Below are 17,379 nucleotides of genomic sequence, written 5' to 3' on the forward strand. Positions count from 1 at the left end.
TGTGATATGTGACTGCTTTATTGCTGCCCCTCTCGCCCCACCAAATCGCATTAAATGTACTTTAAATCAGATATCCAGCCTGTTGTTGATCAGGCTTCACCCAGGTTCTATTGGAGAAAATGTTTGAAATTTGTACGTGTTTCCTTTCAGCAAAGGCAAAAAAGGGAAAAACTGGGACAAAATTAAAAAAAGTGAAAGAACAGTAGTTTCTGCACAACTGGACTCCAGTCACTTCACCATCTTTGTGACTCTTTGCTGGATGTGCACCAGTTTGTCTGTTTCTCTTGAACTGGGGGACCCAGGACTAGACCCAGGACGTCAGATATTTTTCACCAGTGTTGAGCAGAGAAAGACCATCTCTCTTGATCTGCTGGCAAAACTCTTCCTGATGCAGCCCAAGGCATTGTTCACCTTCCTTGAGGCAAGGGTACATTGCTGGGGTGTGTTCAATTTTGTGTCCTCAGCAAGATGTTTCCCTGCCAATCTACTATCCAGCCCCCAGCATATCTTTGCACATGAGGTTGCTCTTTCTCAGCTGAAGGACTCAGAATTTCTCTTTGTTTGAACATCATGACTTTCTTGTTGGCTCATTTCTCAAGTCTCTTGAGGTCCCTCTGGATGGCAGCACAAATATCTAATTCATCTGGTTGCAAACTTGCTGTGGGTGCATCATCCAGATCCTTAGTGAAGAAATTAAACAGTATAGGTCCAGATATCAAAGCCATAATATTCCACTAATGATTGGTCTCCAGCCTGACTTTGTGCTGATGATCAGGGCCCTTTGATCCCAACAGTTCTGCCAGTTCTCAGTCCACCTCACTGTCCATTTAATCTAGTCTGTGCTTGATCAGTTTATCTATGAGGCTGTTACAGGAGACAGTATTAAAAACTGGGCTAAAATCAAGAGAAAGCCTCATTATGGTCAAGACTTTCAGGTCTGATTCTGCCAGGTGAGACCTTTTTTTCCTGAATTATACTGCTGTTGAGGTCCTCTGTCCTGGACAAATCACTAAGCCTCTTTCTGTGCCGTTCTTTGTGAAGCTGGGCCTGAAGTTATATAGAAAGAAGGAAGGAATGATCTTGCATAGAAAGTATTTTAATACTGCCAAGTATGATCAGTTTATATAATAAGATTCAAAAGCAAGAGTTAGGCATGGACCATTCATATTAAGTATTTTAAATATAAAAAGAAAATAAAATTGTTTATAGAATCAGGGTGGTTTGTTAAAGCTTTTGAAATTTAGTGAACTTAGCATCCAGAAATATTAAACATGTAGAGTTTACTTTTAAGAGGAAAGGCTCTGCAGTGGGCATTTAGCTAGATTTGTACACCTACACACTGCAGATGGTTTAGTTTTATAAGAGATGAAACTGCATTTGGTGGAACTGATTAAATATAAAAACACCACCATCTGCCATTTATTCTAATATAAAATGGTTTGGGCAGATGCTGACATCTTTTGAGATGATTGATTCATCTCTGACAAGTGAAGATTCTCAGAGGGTTCCAGCTGCCCACTGCTCACACAATACCCGCTTACGAGAGCAGGCGCCAATCACCGCGCTGGTGATTTGGATGTAGCAGGTGAACGAAGGGCACTTTAATAGCCAGCAGCCTGGAATTCCTAACTACAGCAGTGGTGGGGTTTTTTCCTTCTTTTTCACTCCCCCCCCACTTCTGGTGCACATTAAACTGGAGGATATTTTATGCACACAGTATACTCTATTGGAGCACAGCGATAACTGGAAGAGTGTCAATTTCTGGCACAAATAGCTCTCTTTCGTTTTTTTTTAGAGTGGAAAGCCATCAGATACGCTCCACATATGCTATTAATTTTAAAATTATTTTTTCTAAGTGTCCATCAGGATTACATTTAAACTTCCTGGAATATTATTTATTGAGTATGTCACCAAATGCTTTGTAATAACTTAAATAACAGATGTCTATCTTGTTTTATTTGATAACATTGTCACACTCTCTACTGGGGTACTTCCTTAGGGTAGTTTGCTGTAGCATCATCTTTTTTTATAGGTTTTGTTCAAACTTTTAGAACATGCACAAAGAGAAGAATTCTTGAAAAATTCTCAGGACCAGACTGTGACATTCATACCCACACTGAATAGCCTCTTGCACAAGCAGTAAGTCCTACTGCAGACAGACTATTTCTTAGGAAACAAGGTCCTGACCCAAAGCTAGATTTGTGGTAACTGCAGTGGGCTTTTGGTCCATCTCCAAGTGGGAGAAAGTGCACATAATTAGATTGTCATGCAATAAAGAAACAGATCCAGTCAGTCCTAACACTGCAAGTATATAAACTGCAGGACTTCTTCAGAATAGCTTAAAATAGGATGCTCTTTTTGTACACGTTGAAGTGTAATCTCTAACTGTGTCCTCCACTCTGAAGTATCATGTTGAACAGTTTCTTCACTATAAAATATTAGTTAAAAAAGGAAAACGGACTGTTTATATGAAATGACATGAAAATGTGACAATTTAGTGTTGTGCTGGCACAAGATCATATGGCACATATATAAAAATTTGGTCAGAGGGATACTGAGTAATTGTACGTTCATTTGAATGTATCTGGAGTAATTCCAATGAAGTCTGGAATAAGCCTATTGTACAGGGAAGTAGTTGGTGTTACAATATGGGTGCAAAACTACTCTGTAGGGCATTTTTAAACTATTGAAAAAAGCTAAAAGCTATATAAAAAGTATAGATTCTTATTATTGGTACAGAATCTATTCTGTTCAGCTGTTACTGAAGGCAAGGCTACAGAGACTGTAATTTCATTGTTTAAAAAGGTAAGGGTTAAAATTAAGTCGGGCAGATTCTTATTTGGTGTAAGTTGGGGTTTGAAGTCAATGAAGCTGATCTTATTTTTTATTGGTAATACACATGGGACAGAGGATTCAGAATTTTTTTTTACAGTTCTTTTTATATTAACACCTCTTTTACTTATGATGTTTCCTTCATTCAGATATTCCCACTTATCCCCGCCCCCTTTTTCTCCAGGTGCTTTTTCTGTAGGAAGAAGCAATACAACATTTTGCCTTAGAACAATCTCATTGGTCCTTCCTGGATACTGGTTTGTGGGAAGCACTGATGAATGCTCCCTGCTGTGAGAGGAGGACTTTCCCATCAGAGAGAATGACCATGGTATTTCATCTAATGATCTGGGAAGATGGGTGCTTGGAATTGCCTTTGCAGTTGGGTTTACTGCTGGGAAAGAGCAATGTTTATGTTAAACTCCAAAAGCAACACCTTAATTTGAATGTTCCAAAGGTTTATTTTTAAACAATGAAAGAGAATCTGGAAAAGAAGTATGTTTTGGAAGTCAAAATGAAAATCAGAATCCTAATGAATAATGAATATAGAACTACTCAATATATGGAATGTATATCTGACTTTAGGGAAAAGACTTTTTGCCCCAATTTGGCTCCTATTTCTTTTGATATAGAAACATTATACAAACCTAAAGTGTCTAATCCAATAAGCAGGCACCAGAACCTTTATGATGCAAATGATCTGACTGTTCTATAGTGTCTTTCTTCCAAAGGGGTCCCAAAGTGCTATACAAATTATATGTGGCCACATGAATTAGTTCCCTCACCACTGAATTACAGGCACCTCTGGGGAGCAGAACATCTTCCTACTATTACACTGAGGCATTACTTAATATTTTGTACTGGCATGCAGAAAATATAAAGGAGGCAAAACAAAAAAATGGGAAAAGATGAAGCAGATATTGAAATTAAAATTCGAAAAGGACTGAGAAAAAGGATAAAATCAGCTCCATGTTTTTCTTAGATTGCTGTCTTCAGAGCTGGTGATGAATATTATTGATAACTATAGCTGATTTTCACAATATTTTTCAAGATCCTGGTTCCTAGGACTTGGCCAAGGGTATCTGGGCGCTGCTTGTTTCTGGCTCATAGACCATTTCTCTTTTCAGCCCTTCCACCTGTGTGTCTGAGATTCCACAAAGAGGCCTCCTAAGATAAGCATGCTGGGCTACCTATACCCTGGAGAGATGTGATTATTTCAGAGAATGCTCTTGGTTTTCCTGAAACAAAGGGTGAGTTTGGCTCCTTGTGCCACCTACTCTACTCCCAGCCACCCCAGTGTCAAGCAACAGGGCTGACTCGTGGAGCTGGAGCCTGGCTCGAATTTCACTGCTGCCATTAGCAGGGGCAATCTCCTGGCTGCCACTGCTCCAGCCAGAGTCCCTCTGGAGGAGGGGGGAGAGAGAACAGAGAAGTGAGTTTCCCACAAAAACAGTTCAAAAAAAATCAACAGTCTTCCAGAATCCTTTTTTAATCTAATTCTTTAAACAAAATGTTTTGGATTTTTTGTAAAACTATAGAAAAGGATACCTTTTGTTTTTCCCCAGGTTATTAGCATTGAAAGGTGAAACATGAAAAATCACTTGATCTGTCTGATTTTTCATAAGCTGAAAATTTTGTTTGACAATGCTAAAGTTTGCCATCATCTGAGTTTTGAGACAAGGTTTTCTGTTAATAACACTGAAGTATTGTCATTATAACTGATGTTTCCCACCTAAATTCTCTTAAATGTTGTGTTGAAAAGAGGTTTAGTGTTTTTTTTTCCTTTTTTAATGGATAGCTTGCAATTCACTCTTGGAAGACATTACGTTGGGCTAATCATTTCCAGAGTCTGCCTGAATGCAGTGATGGTGACAGTGCTGTTACTCTGTGCACAATAGTTCCTTCATTTGTGGGAGACATGCTTGGTAATTAAAAAAGTCTGTAAACAAAAGCTGAGGTGCAGCTTCTCAGCAAAATGATGTGGAGTGACATTGCAGTAGATGATTAGTCTTCTTGGGAGCAAAATCAATAAAAGCAGCAGTTAGTCAGGTGTCTTCTGACATAATTTTTCCTGTGTGCAGGTGAAGTATTTTACAGTAGCCTTAGGAGCTATTGTTATTTTCCACTGGCTCTAAAGTCAAAATTTGCAAAAATAATGGAAGGATTTAAGTGTGAGCCTGTGGGTGAAAACATTATGTAGGATTTAGAAGAAAAATAGAAAGGGACAAAAATCTCATAATTTTCTCACTACAAACTCTTGCTGAAACTTCCTAGGTTTCTTTTGTTCCATGACTCCTTCCTTCCCTCACATGCTGCTTATCTGGGTGAAGAATCATGGCTGGAATTTATAAATGCTTCTCTGTTGTGCAAAGGAGCTTTGATAGCATGAAATGAATAACAGGTAACGTAATAAAAAAAAGTATCTGGCTACAGCTTTGGAAATGTAAATTCTTTTATCAGTCCCCCTGCTAATTGGAATTTCTGTTTGTTGTTTCACATTTAGTGGATTTCATTATAGTTTCCTTGGTAATTAGATATTTTAACTATAAATGAAAAATACCAGACCAAAAAAACCAAAAGCAAAACAACAAAACCCAATCCCAAACTATCAACAAAAAAACCTTCATTAAGATGCAGTCAAAGTTGTATATAGATATGACTTTAATTAAAATATTGTTAGAATGTACTGTTAAGGAAAACAAAGGAAACAAATGAGCCACAAAAAATTGAAACATGGAAAAAAAGGACCCTATCCAGTCCTTCCCAGTCACTGCAAAGGCACTTGCCATCTGCACTGTGTTTGGGAGGAGTCCACATCTGAGTGAGAGCTTGAACTGGGGGCCAGGTCCAGGAGGTATTTGCTTTTCTTGCTCAGGCTCCTGGTGGTGCCTCTTTTGGTCTGCCTTCCTTCCATTCTGTATCAGCTCCAGCAGCAGCCAGCTTCCAGACTGATGGGGGCTACCTGCCTTGTTTGGATACATTAAAGAAGGTATCAGAAGAGGATTTTTGCGTCATTTGTCATATGTCCATGTGGAAAAGCCTTCCCCAAAATGATGTTCCAGGCAGGTGGAGAACGAACTTTGTAGACCTGCGGAGTTTTTAAAATGGAAGGTCTTGTGATTTTTTTCATGCTTTAGGGCTTTTTAAAAATATGCATGATAGTAAAGATATGATGAAAGTTTATTTTTTTTTAAATCTGTGTTCCTCCATATGATTTCTTATGTGAAAAATGAGTATGATGCATTGTACTCCTGTGCCCATAGTACAGAGGTGTTCACAGACCTGCCCCTTATACTTTTATTGATTACACTGCAGAGCTAAGTGTTATCCAAAATGTATTTTGGAAGGCAAATGAGCCTTTCTGCATTTGTAGCTTCACGTTTAGAGCTGGGCTCAGACATGGAGGAAGGAACACTATTTCACAAAATGTTCATTCTTTCTGAGGCTGATTTCTTTCTTATTAGCCCAAGGAAAGGAAACCCAGTTAGAAAGTATCATAGACACATTTGGGTCCAAACTTTTCACCAAGGTTGTCCTCTGGTCTGTAAGTGAGGCTTGCCAGACAGAGGCAGTAGTGTCTGAAAGATTCTGAGGTCTAGATGCCAGTATGTGAAGGCAGTTTGTCTTTAGACAGGTGGAAAAAACCATCACTCTGTAATCCCTCATTTGCTTCTTTGTCCTGTGGGAACTCCCTCATTTATTAAGCTTTCAAACCAAGCTCTTTTTTTTTTTTTTTTTTTTTTTTGAGATTAGATTGCTTTGTACTGAAAATATTAGATAAATGTGAAATATATCAAAATCCAAGTGAATGAAAAGGAATGACATTTTTCTCCAGCTGAAGGTCAGCAAGAACACTGAGTGCATTGCCATGCTCCTAGAATTGCCGCCTTAATTTCTGGTGTCTCTCTGCAACTCAACCTCCTCCCTTTTTTATCACCCTTTCTATTAGTTTAGTAATATGCTGTCATCCTGATTTTTCTTAATTTCGCTTGTGATATTACTTCTCCTTTTTCTCCTCCTATGGGAACAGATTTCTTCTGCCATATGCCCATTTAAACCTGATTGTAGTGCCTGAACATCTTGTGTGCTTAGCCACAGCATCCCTTGGGGTTCAATCGAGGCAGAGTATGTATGTGACCTTTAAAGCCATGTCAATGTGCGACTCTCTCAGCACATGGGTCTTTAAAGCCTGGATGTCTATGCTTTATACTAACAAATTTGACCAGCATGCCTTTTTATGAGGATATCATCATTTTGGGCAAATTCCAGGTTCCATATTTTAAATCAGCATGCAGAACATTTTTAAAATCTCAGTTTCCCAAAGGTCAAGTTCCAGTAGATTAAAAATGAAAAAAATCAAAGCAGTTGTTATTTTATTTATTTATTCCAGCAAATTTGTATTAGCAAGTACTTGAACATGACTAATTGGCAATTTGTAAAGTGGACTGTTCTCAGTAGCAAAGTTTTAAGTAAATCAATGCTGTAACTGTTTCCTTATTATGACAATTCTAAAAAAAGTGTGACAAGGTTGTTATAGGAAACAGTGAAAAGTCCCTACATTTCTGGGGATAATAGATTTTGTATTACTACTACTTAGTAGCCTAAGTAGTCTATATTTTCACACTTTTTTTGCATACAGCAGAAATAGGACTGTGCTGAGTAAACAGTGAGCTGCCCTAATAGTCCTGCCATAATAATGCTTTACTGTGCTGAAGTCTCATAAAATCTCTTTGGCTCAATTAAAGCTGTTTCACAAACATCCTTAGCTTGGATCTTGTCATGCCACAGGATCGTTGCTGAGCTTTGCCTTCCCAGAGAGTCTCTGACTGTTCAGCACATAAATTATCCAAATTTCAGTGCATTGCTAATGTAGAAGTTCTTAAATATAAAAACTCAGGTGTGTCACCAATACATATAAACCAAATTATTATAGCACTTGCCTTATGAGGCAACAATATGTGGGGTCTTAGGGTATTTTATTATGCCGCTTACTGGAGAGACTGACAGAAAGCAATAATTGATTTTTACTCTGAAGTAGGAAAAAATGTTAAATTTTAATTAAAATTGACAGTATGTTCTAGTAATATAACCATAGCATACATTGTACATGTATTGAAATTAACCTTACATTACATAAGCACGTAACACAGGAAATTTAGTACTAAAATGAAACCTTTTAAATTATGAAAATACATAATTATGACATATATCCAAAGAATATTAACTTTTTGCTCAATAGTGCTATATATCATGCAATTGGATTTTGACTGTTAAGCATTTTAATTCACCAATTAAAGTTAGGCATTTCAATATTCATCTTCCAGCTTAGCTTGGTTAGTTGCTTTATAAAATATAGGTACATGACCATTTGTGTTACTCTCTAATCATTCATTAAATGAAAATTCCTTATCTAAAAGCTCTCAGCTTTGAAATATTTCTAAATATAGAATTGGTCCCAAATCTAAGTTTTGTGGAGTCAAATGTTTTTGCTGAAAATGTAGTATAGGAGAAATGAATAGCATTTAAAGAGAAGACAAAACCAGCAGCTGGAATTGGCAAATATTGTAAGCTGATTTTAGTCCTTTCCTTGTTTTAGCTCAATAGTGAGGATCTGGGAAGAGTAGTAGTCTTTGTGGTGCAGATTACCAACAAAATTAAATGCTATGGGACTTGTCACTAATGTTCCTAAATCAGCAATCTTTTCAATGCTGATCACTTTCTGAATCTGATTACAACATATTTCTGTCTGATGAAGAACTCTATTGATTTTCCTTTTGGAAGCAATTTTTCTGGGGGATTCTCAAGCAGAGGAGCTTGAACAGCGAGTGAATCTTTTGGGAAAGATAGATTTTGTAGATTATAATGTGCGACAGCCAAGTTTATGTGTGGACTGTTTGCCCTATTGAGCTACTGTTAAACTCAGAATTCCTGGAAACATCATCAAGTTGGAATAAAAGTGCCACCTTTCCTTGCAAACGCTATTATTTATTTTGGTTTCCTACACTATTATTTATTTTAGTTTCCTACAAAAATGTTTGAGCTGCATTTTTTTCTTGTGCATATTCATTCGTAATGAACAATATTTCTTATTGCCTTGAAAAAAACAGGCATAGAAGTTTACATTTTCACAGAGAACAACTAACGGGAAAGACAAATACCTCTTACTTTAAGAGGATACCCAGACACAAACTCACCAGAGTACAATTGCAGGTGAGGTGATGTATAGGTGTATGTAGGGGTGAGGGGTTGGGTGCCTCATAGTATTTCTGCATCGAGGTTGCCACAGAGGGGACACCCCGAATGAGTGGCTGTTTTCCTTCTCCATTTGTTGGCAGAATTCAGGGGGATTCTGGGGCAAACAAAAAGTGCTTGTGAGTGGGCAAGGACCCCACTCCTGCATTCAAGGGATAACACAACTGAGTGACTGCATCTGCATCAGAGAGCAGCATGCTTATGTTGTTGATACTGGCTCACAGCAACACTTTGATTTTACTTGCTGTCTATATGATGAACTACAGTCAAGTTTTTTTTCTTCAGTGATATTATATTTTTATTTGATAGTAAATCAAAAGTATGCTGCCTTTTAATTAATATTATGTTCTCCTACATATAATTTTCTGATGTAAAGAAATGTTATCTAAAAGGTCAAGGGCCAGAGAGAAAGATGGTATCTTGTAGCTTGAATTAATCTAAAAAAAAAGAAAATAGATTTTTAGAGAAGAGGACAGTATGAGTCTGGCCTGAGCTGGATCAGGCCCAATATCCTTCTGAGGAAGAAATAAAGGGCTTGAACCTTCTCCCACTGAGTGCAATTACAAACCTGCAGTTAACTATAATAGCTGTGTGTGATAGGGCCATAATAAATTTAAGGTCTGAGATAATCAAGAAGGACTATGTAATCTTCTGCTAATGCTTCTGAAAGATGCTCTAGTAAAATGCTAGGTAGGGAGAGCCCTACACTACCCTGTTACCAAAAAAAATTAGTTTAAGCCATTTGCTTGTTGCACTTGGCTATAACTGGTCCTATGAGCCTAGTTTTAATTTGACAGTGATTTAGACTGAAAAAGTTTCAAAAATAAAATGTATGGAATGATGACTGTGAATGCTGTAACTGTGAGAGAGTGGGGAGTATGAGGGGAGAGGGAAGAAGTTTTGCAAAGATACCTGTTGGATTTTCTGTATAGTGCATAAGGAGGTTCAAAGGCCATTTTAGACAAAGATTCCCAGGTTGGTGTTCTGTTTCTGACAGAAGATGACAGGAGATGCTGGTGGATGGTGCAGGGCACTCCCACAGTGTGTAGTCCCAGCCTCCAGCAATGCACAGATGGGGCATTTCACATCAATAAAGTGCTCTTCAAGGAAAGGCTATTGTTATCCATTTAAATGTCTTCCTAAAACTCACCTGATTCAGAGCATTTCTTATTCAAAGGCATTCATCAGGCATTTGCAAAATGTAAGGTTCACTGAATTTGAGTGAACCTAAATTTATAACTTTAGCTTCAGTAGGATAGAAATATTAGTTCTGCTCCAAAGCACCACTGCAGCCTTTACATATCTTTCTGCTGCCTTAGGTAGGATTTGTCTCACAACCCCTGTGCCCCCTATTATTATCAATTTAAAGTAGCTGTGACAATGGCATTTGTTTTTCCTTTTCCTAAACTGGAAAACTTGTGAAGGTGTTGCTGTAGCCTCATCTCTTTGGTTGATTGTCACTAGTTATACCTTACCTAAAATTTAGATTTTAGATTTCAGAAAAGAGATAAGCTTTTTTCCCTCTGTTTTGAATCCTTTAAAATATTAGTAGTACTGGATTGTAGAATAGTGTCAGTATATAGTATGAGAGCAAAAATATATACATAGCTTTTCTGGTATGGAAAACCTATTAAGTACAATATAAATATACATGGCAGAGTTACTTACCAACAATAGGAGAGTCCTTTGAAAAGAAAACCTAGAAGTTATTTTAGCAGAGCTATATTTTCTGCTAAACAAAATTTGTTCAGAAGACGTGTTCAAATGCCACTGAAAGCTGTTAAATTTGAGTGAGAGGGTTGCATAAATTCTTATGAGTTATTTGGATATTATTTTTGAAAAAAAATCTTATGAATTATTTTTATGGTCTTTGTTTTTCCCTCTTACATTTTGCAGCTTTTATATTTCAATTGGTATAATTTCTGAACATGAAAATACATGTTGGATCTCTAGAGAATAGCTGATGGATAAGAAAAAAAAGAAAAAAAGAGTTTCATCTTATTCCAGATAAAGACATTGATTTCCTAAATTAACACTGAGCTAATGTGCTTTAAATTTCAAAGGTGAAACACATATGAGGTTGTATGTGGAAAAGCTGCTGTGGATGCAAGTAGTATAAATAGGTTTCAACCTATCCTGTTTCATACAAGCAAATTCTGTAAACACCTGGCTAATGGGCATACACTGATCCTGCTCTCCTAATAACAATTAGATTTTGCTTTGAAAGTGAAATGAAGCATATGAAGCCATGCATTCTATGTCATAAGTATATATATCAATTTGCATGCACATCAGTTTTTGAATGGTCATTTCTCAGTAAATTTTCTGAAAAGATTTGGTTGATTCTCATATTTATTTAGCATATGCATTTGTATGAATCAGGATTTTATCTGCAGACTGACAGTCTCCAGTGTTTAAGGGAAATACTGACAGCTGAGTGTCTAAACCTGTTTCTGGTTAAATGTTATCCTTGGTTGTCTTCAGGAGCACAGACTTTGCAGCCAATATTTTTTCTACAATTTTCCTAGTTTGTGCATCATGTTTTCCTTATCCTTCCCTAGACGCAGCAAAAATGGACTCAGTTTTATAAACACAGTAGTCAGCAATTCCTAGAAATGTGAATATTTGTTTTAGAAAGGAAAATATTGCAAGTGAATTATTAAAATTTCAGAAGTTTCTAATTTTCTATTAATAACCGGAAAATTGAGGTTTTTCCATTGTCCGTGGTGTTATAACTGAGCACAGCTAGAATGTTATTTCTTTGGCGTATTGCTTTGGACCTTTGGGGTATGATATAAGGCACAGAGCATTCAGAGCACTGCAGCAGCTTTCTGCTTACTGAATAACCAGGGGAAATAGCTGTAGAATGGAGTCAAGGGGAATGATGGTCAGCAATAATTCTGACTACACAGTTTTTCATTGGCAAATGTCAGATTGCTGTAACCCCAGGATGCCTTAACTGTGATGAGTTTCTGGTCACCAATCCCAGCCTCTACCCCAGACTAACCAAAGCTCAATGCTTCGAGATGGGCAAGAAATGCAGTTTTCTGAAGTGATCCCTGAGCCTTTTTGTCATGGGCCTCTCCCTGAATACTAAAGAAAAATGGAAATTTTTCTTTAGTATTCAGGGAGAAAAATAGGGACTTTATGTAATGAAGAACTCCACAGCAGGTGGAAGATGATGATTGGGATTCCCTTTCCAGTTAATATGTTATTGCTTACACAAAATGAAGTTATTCCAGCAAGGGAGATGGATACTGCTTATCCCAGAATAACCCTGTACTAGCAATTCAAACATTCAAAGGATGGTAGAAGGTGGAGATTTAATATCCAGCCTGTATCTGACTTCTAGATGCCTCAAATACAGTTTTACCCCTGGTGAGCTGCCTTTTTCCTTTTTGCATGAAAAATATTCAAAGTATAACTGTGGTGCTCAGAGATACCGAGCCCATGTTGCTTTGTGCCTGGTTTTTGGTGTCAGCCCTGTGCGAGGCACAGGTGTCTGTACAACACAGCTGCTCTTGTAGATGCCCAGATGGCCAGACCTTGTTTCGCTGACTTCCCCAGACATAACAATAAGAAGAGAAGAAAACTGCTAGTACTACAATTAAACAAAGAAATACCTGCCCTGCCACCCTGGTATCTCATCTTGTATTATCTCCTGCATTGCTGGGTAGTTTGCTCTGTGGTACCATTGGAGGTGTGCGCAACCCTGGCACCTGCAGGGGTGGCCAGCACCACTCCTGCTGGAGGATCACCTCATAGCAGATGTGCCTGACACAGAGCTTGGCCATCTCTGTCTCTTGAGGCTGTTGTCTGTCTGAGATCTGAAATAGGGCAGATTTCAATCTGCCCACCATCCTCTTCAGTGGAGATAAGCAGGTTTTCTTAGCCTTAGGTCAGGCACCTGACCTCCCTAGGCACTGTTTGGAAGATGCTGGTGCCCCAAACCTCTCTTTACAGAGACCAGGACATAAAGATGGCCTCTTTCCACTCCTTAGCATCCTCTGTCAGTCTGAGATATTGCCTTTGGTCTCGGGGTATGTTACTCTGAACAGCTTTTCAGGTGTTTGTTTTATCTTGGGAAAACTAGCCTATTCTAATTTTTAGGAACCAGCTAAGAGGAAATCTGGTGACAGGTGCTGATAGAATCCTGTAAGGACAAACAAAGCACAGGTGGTGGGACCTTCTGCTTCTGTCTCCCTCCATGCACTGCTCAACTCCCACAGAGTCTGCATGCACTAGTTTCAGCCCTGCATCCACATGAGAGAGTAGTGGGGCACTCTTCACCTCTCTGACATGTTGAGTGTGTGTTTGGAGGACCACACTGTTCCATGTAAGGCTGTTTTTTATGTCAGACTCCAGTAGTGCAGGTCTGTATAGTACCTGCACTATTGGTGCAAAGCTGGGCTGTGCTTGGCTTGCCTTTTGCTTAGAGGAGGGTGTTTTCAAGTACTACCTTCATTCAAGGGAAGGTTTGGGGTTTTTTCTGTACATTTGCCATCTTAGTTGTAAATGACAGCATTGAGGACTGAAAGCCTCTAAATGACAGAGCAGTCAAATCAAACTCTTCTGCTAGAGCTACCATCAGTTTGTCTCCATTTTCAGGATGGGGACAGATAGGAATTCTTTATACCAATATCACAGGAGCATTAGTTCCTTCCCTCAATAAAATAACTGTTGAAAAGACCCTTGAAAAGATTTCTCTGCACTGTTTTTAACAAATCTGGTTAGTGGAGGCGGAGTTTACCCTGTTTTCCCAAATTGCAGTACACCAATTTGTGATCTGTTGGCAGAGTCTGTCTGTGAACTCTGTGCCTGTCCAGCAGCCCCTGAGAGCAGTGAACATGAACACCAATGAAGCAGTCCTGGTTTACTGCTGCTGGGGGTCTGCAGCTTTTTACCCTGGGGGTAGTGCAGACAAAGTAATTCCACAAGGAAAGAATCACAACTGGATCCCAGCTTTTGTATTCCGGGGGTAGGGGGATGTTTGCTTTTCATTAGTGTTAAGTTTGCTATTTCCAAGGATTGGGAAGAAACATCTCTTCCCTCTTCTCTAGAATATAGAGTGATGCTTACTTTCTCATTTTGAAATTTTTGCATCTTGTGTAACAGCTGTGCTAGGGCAGGACTCGCTCTCTGCTGAACTGCTGCTTTTTCCTTTGGCCTTTGTTAAAATTTCTGATAAATAACAGACTGTCTACAGCTGTTCAAATGATGTTGCTTTTTCTAAGTGTCACTTTGGTGTTCATTCCCACCAATGTAGGCTTTGCTTTAGAAGGTAAATAAGGGAGAAATAGGGCTTGCTTTTGAATAAAATTAAACATGTGGGCAGTGGGAAAAGAATCTGAAATGTGAATTGCCCAAGCCTACAGAAGCCATGCACCTCCAGCTGTGATGGAGACACTGTAACATCTTGGCAACATTGCTGTGTGCAATTTTCTTTAAATAACTAGTGGGTTTTTGTTTGCTGCAGTTGGTGCAATTTCTTCACATTTTCTCATTTGAAGGTAATCTGTTTCTAAGAAGTGATTAGTGTGATTTGTGCATGGAAGGCTTCACTGGGCTTTGAATTTTTGTAGTGGCATTAGCTATGCCAGTGCTACTGGGCTCACCACTGAAATAAATAAAGAGAAGATACTATGTGTGACTTAATACTATACTAATCTATTGTTGTAAAGATAACTTGTGTAATTTATATTAATCCATTATTTAATTTATCTGGAAGTTTATTCTAAGAACTTTATAAAATCACAGTTCTTGAATAAAAGGATCTTATGAACGAGGATTTTATTTTTTACATGCTTTATCTTTCCTTTACACAGCAGTTGTTCTGTTCATATTTTGTTCTTAACCCTTATTTACAGATCTCTCTAAGAAACTGAAGGGTAATATTTGATGTGGATTTGAGAAACATAACAATTTTGAAGAAAAAAATCTGAGTGCAAAGTTCTATCTCTGTTTGAGATTAGAAATTTAATTTCTACAGTAATATTTAGGTGAGGTAAATATTCAGATGAGTTTGATTTATTTCTGGTTGCAAATTTCTTATAAAGACAAAAATATATAATTTATAATTCCAAATAGAGAGGAAAGGGAATGAACTCAAGTAACTCAACTCTGTCCTTTCCACAGCTGAGGACACAAAGCAATAATTGTTGCTTAGCTAAATTATCACACAAAAGAACAGCAAGTCAGTCATTTCCACATGAAAAAGCATAAAAAAAAGGGTTTCTGTAAGACTGATTGGAAGGTTTAATATGAGAATGTCAGTGTGAAGTTTTTCTTTTAAAGGTGTTAGGCTTGCTTGGGCTGGAATTGGTCTTGCTTTTGCTTAAGCATACCTAGAGTAAACCTGCAGCAGTTGAATAAGTGGAGAGCCAGTGCCATTGCTTAACCAGTTTTTTGACAAATATGACGGTCCAGAACCTCAGATCCTCCAGTTTTTTAAAACCTTTCTCAGGGTGTTTATCCTTTTAACAATTATATAAGCCAAATATGTTGGTTCCAGTACAGACCAGCACTTACTGAAAGACAGGAGATCCAATGGTCCTGTAATTTGCTCAGTGACTCTTTAAATACAGGATGCTGGCTTACAGCAGTGCTGCAAGAGCGATAGATATAATTCAGTTTTTAGACATTAAATTCTGGTACTTTTGGAAAGAAGCTGGGTTTGTCAGTTATGGGGAGTTTTCCAAAAGGAATTTGAGAAATTTGTGAGCATGTGCTTCAGGTTTGCTCAACATTTTGAGGCAAGTGTAAATCACTTCTAAGTAAGCTGTGACGAATGAAATGTTCCTAATTACAAGCTGCTAGCCAATCTTTACACTATTTTTGCCTTAGTACTACTTAAATTTCTACAGCATATTTTATAGACAAGAAAGTGTGACTAAATACCTGCAACATCAGTAGACTCATGTAGGAATAACAGTGAGAAGAAGCAGAACGAACTCCTCTGGCTGAATATGTTAAATGTTTCTTGGATTAGAGGTGAGAAATTGGGAATCTCAGCCCAAATCTGGGTGATCAGATCAGGCACTTTCCACCAGCTTGGCAGAGAGGCCAGGGACTTAATAGAGGTAGAATGTGAACTACAGTCTGGTTTCCTGAGATGGCTCCATTTCTTAAGGTTTATGGGCAAAATTGTGACTAATGAGAAATGCGTGTCCCGCTGGAGCACAGCTGCTGGTGCTCTCTGGATGAGTGAAGACCTGCAGGCCATTTTTCTGTTGCAAGTATTTTAATGGTGTCAAACACTGGATTTTAAATCAGCTTTTCAAACAGCATCAAAAACTGCACATGCAAATTGCTGATCATGGTTGATCTTGGGACCCATTTTCCTGTGACAGCTGGGGCCATCTTAGAAGAAAGCAAAAATAACAATGTGATAAAAGCGTTTCTCTAGACCTTTGTAGTTGGTGAGAGAGGATGTTCAGTTTACCCTAGATAGTGGCCATAATGCACAAAGAGCAGGGCTCGTGTGTGCTATTTTCAGACCTGTGGTTCAGGAGGCTGACCACCAGCTGCTGCTCATGGGTGGTACAGCCACACTCCGAGCGTTGGGCAGATACATATCTAGGCTCCGCTGCCGGGAGCCAAAGATGTGTGGCTCCAGCCACCCGGTGAACCTATCTCTGATGCTGCTCTTGTTAATCTCTGACAGTTGTGCTGAGGTCCTGCATCTGCAACAAACAGGATTTTTGGCTCAATATTTAAATGTCTTTGAAATGGGGCTATCATGTGAAAGAGGAGCTAAGGTTCTTCACTGTGTTCATGCAAAAGGGTACTTGGAGAATTAGAAGATTTTCTATGTTTACGGGGTCACTTACTCGCTTTATTATAGGTGCATCATATTTGTATCATAGAGTCACTTTATTAGCTGACACATCAACCCTGTTCAGTCTCAATAACTTGTAGTCTGTTTTGAAAGCAGAAATGAAGCCAGGAATACCAGCAGTGGTAGGAATCAGAGAGGGCTTTGCTGTGTCAAAGCTGGTGTTGTCTGGCATTTCACCTTGAACTGGCGAGTGAGAATTTTAAGTGTAGAGATATTAGTCAGCATCACAGTTATAGTATGCTGCATTTTCATTGCCATGCTTTTTTCCTGAGAGGTGGCTTTCCTGTACCTACAACTGGAAAGTATTCATTCCTTATGTGTATCATGCTACAAAAATTGTATCTGGAGACACTGTTTTTAACAAATAATTACCTTTTCAAAATAGGTACAATAGATAGAGAAAATATGCTTGGGCAGGCAGTCCTTTGCATCTACACAGAGGTATTCTACCTTTTGCAACT

At 38.4% G+C, this 17,379-nt stretch overlaps 1 long non-coding RNA gene across 2 annotated transcripts in view; it reads left to right on the forward strand.

Annotated features, from left to right (window-relative positions):
* Nucleotides 1-17,379, forward strand: part of LOC135296078 (uncharacterized) — a 154,571-nt gene that overhangs the window by 45,118 nt on the left and 92,074 nt on the right. For both annotated transcript variants that reach the window (XR_010358130.1, XR_010358129.1), the window contains exons 3-5: nt 3,017-3,160; nt 3,957-4,079; nt 5,104-5,230. This is a non-coding gene — a long non-coding RNA (uncharacterized LOC135296078). The remainder of the gene's footprint in view (nt 1-3,016; nt 3,161-3,956; nt 4,080-5,103; nt 5,231-17,379) is intronic.

The sequence above is a fragment of the Passer domesticus genome, chromosome 3 (genome assembly GCF_036417665.1).
Source record: "Passer domesticus isolate bPasDom1 chromosome 3, bPasDom1.hap1, whole genome shotgun sequence".
Classification (NCBI taxonomy): Eukaryota; Metazoa; Chordata; class Aves; order Passeriformes; family Passeridae; genus Passer; species Passer domesticus.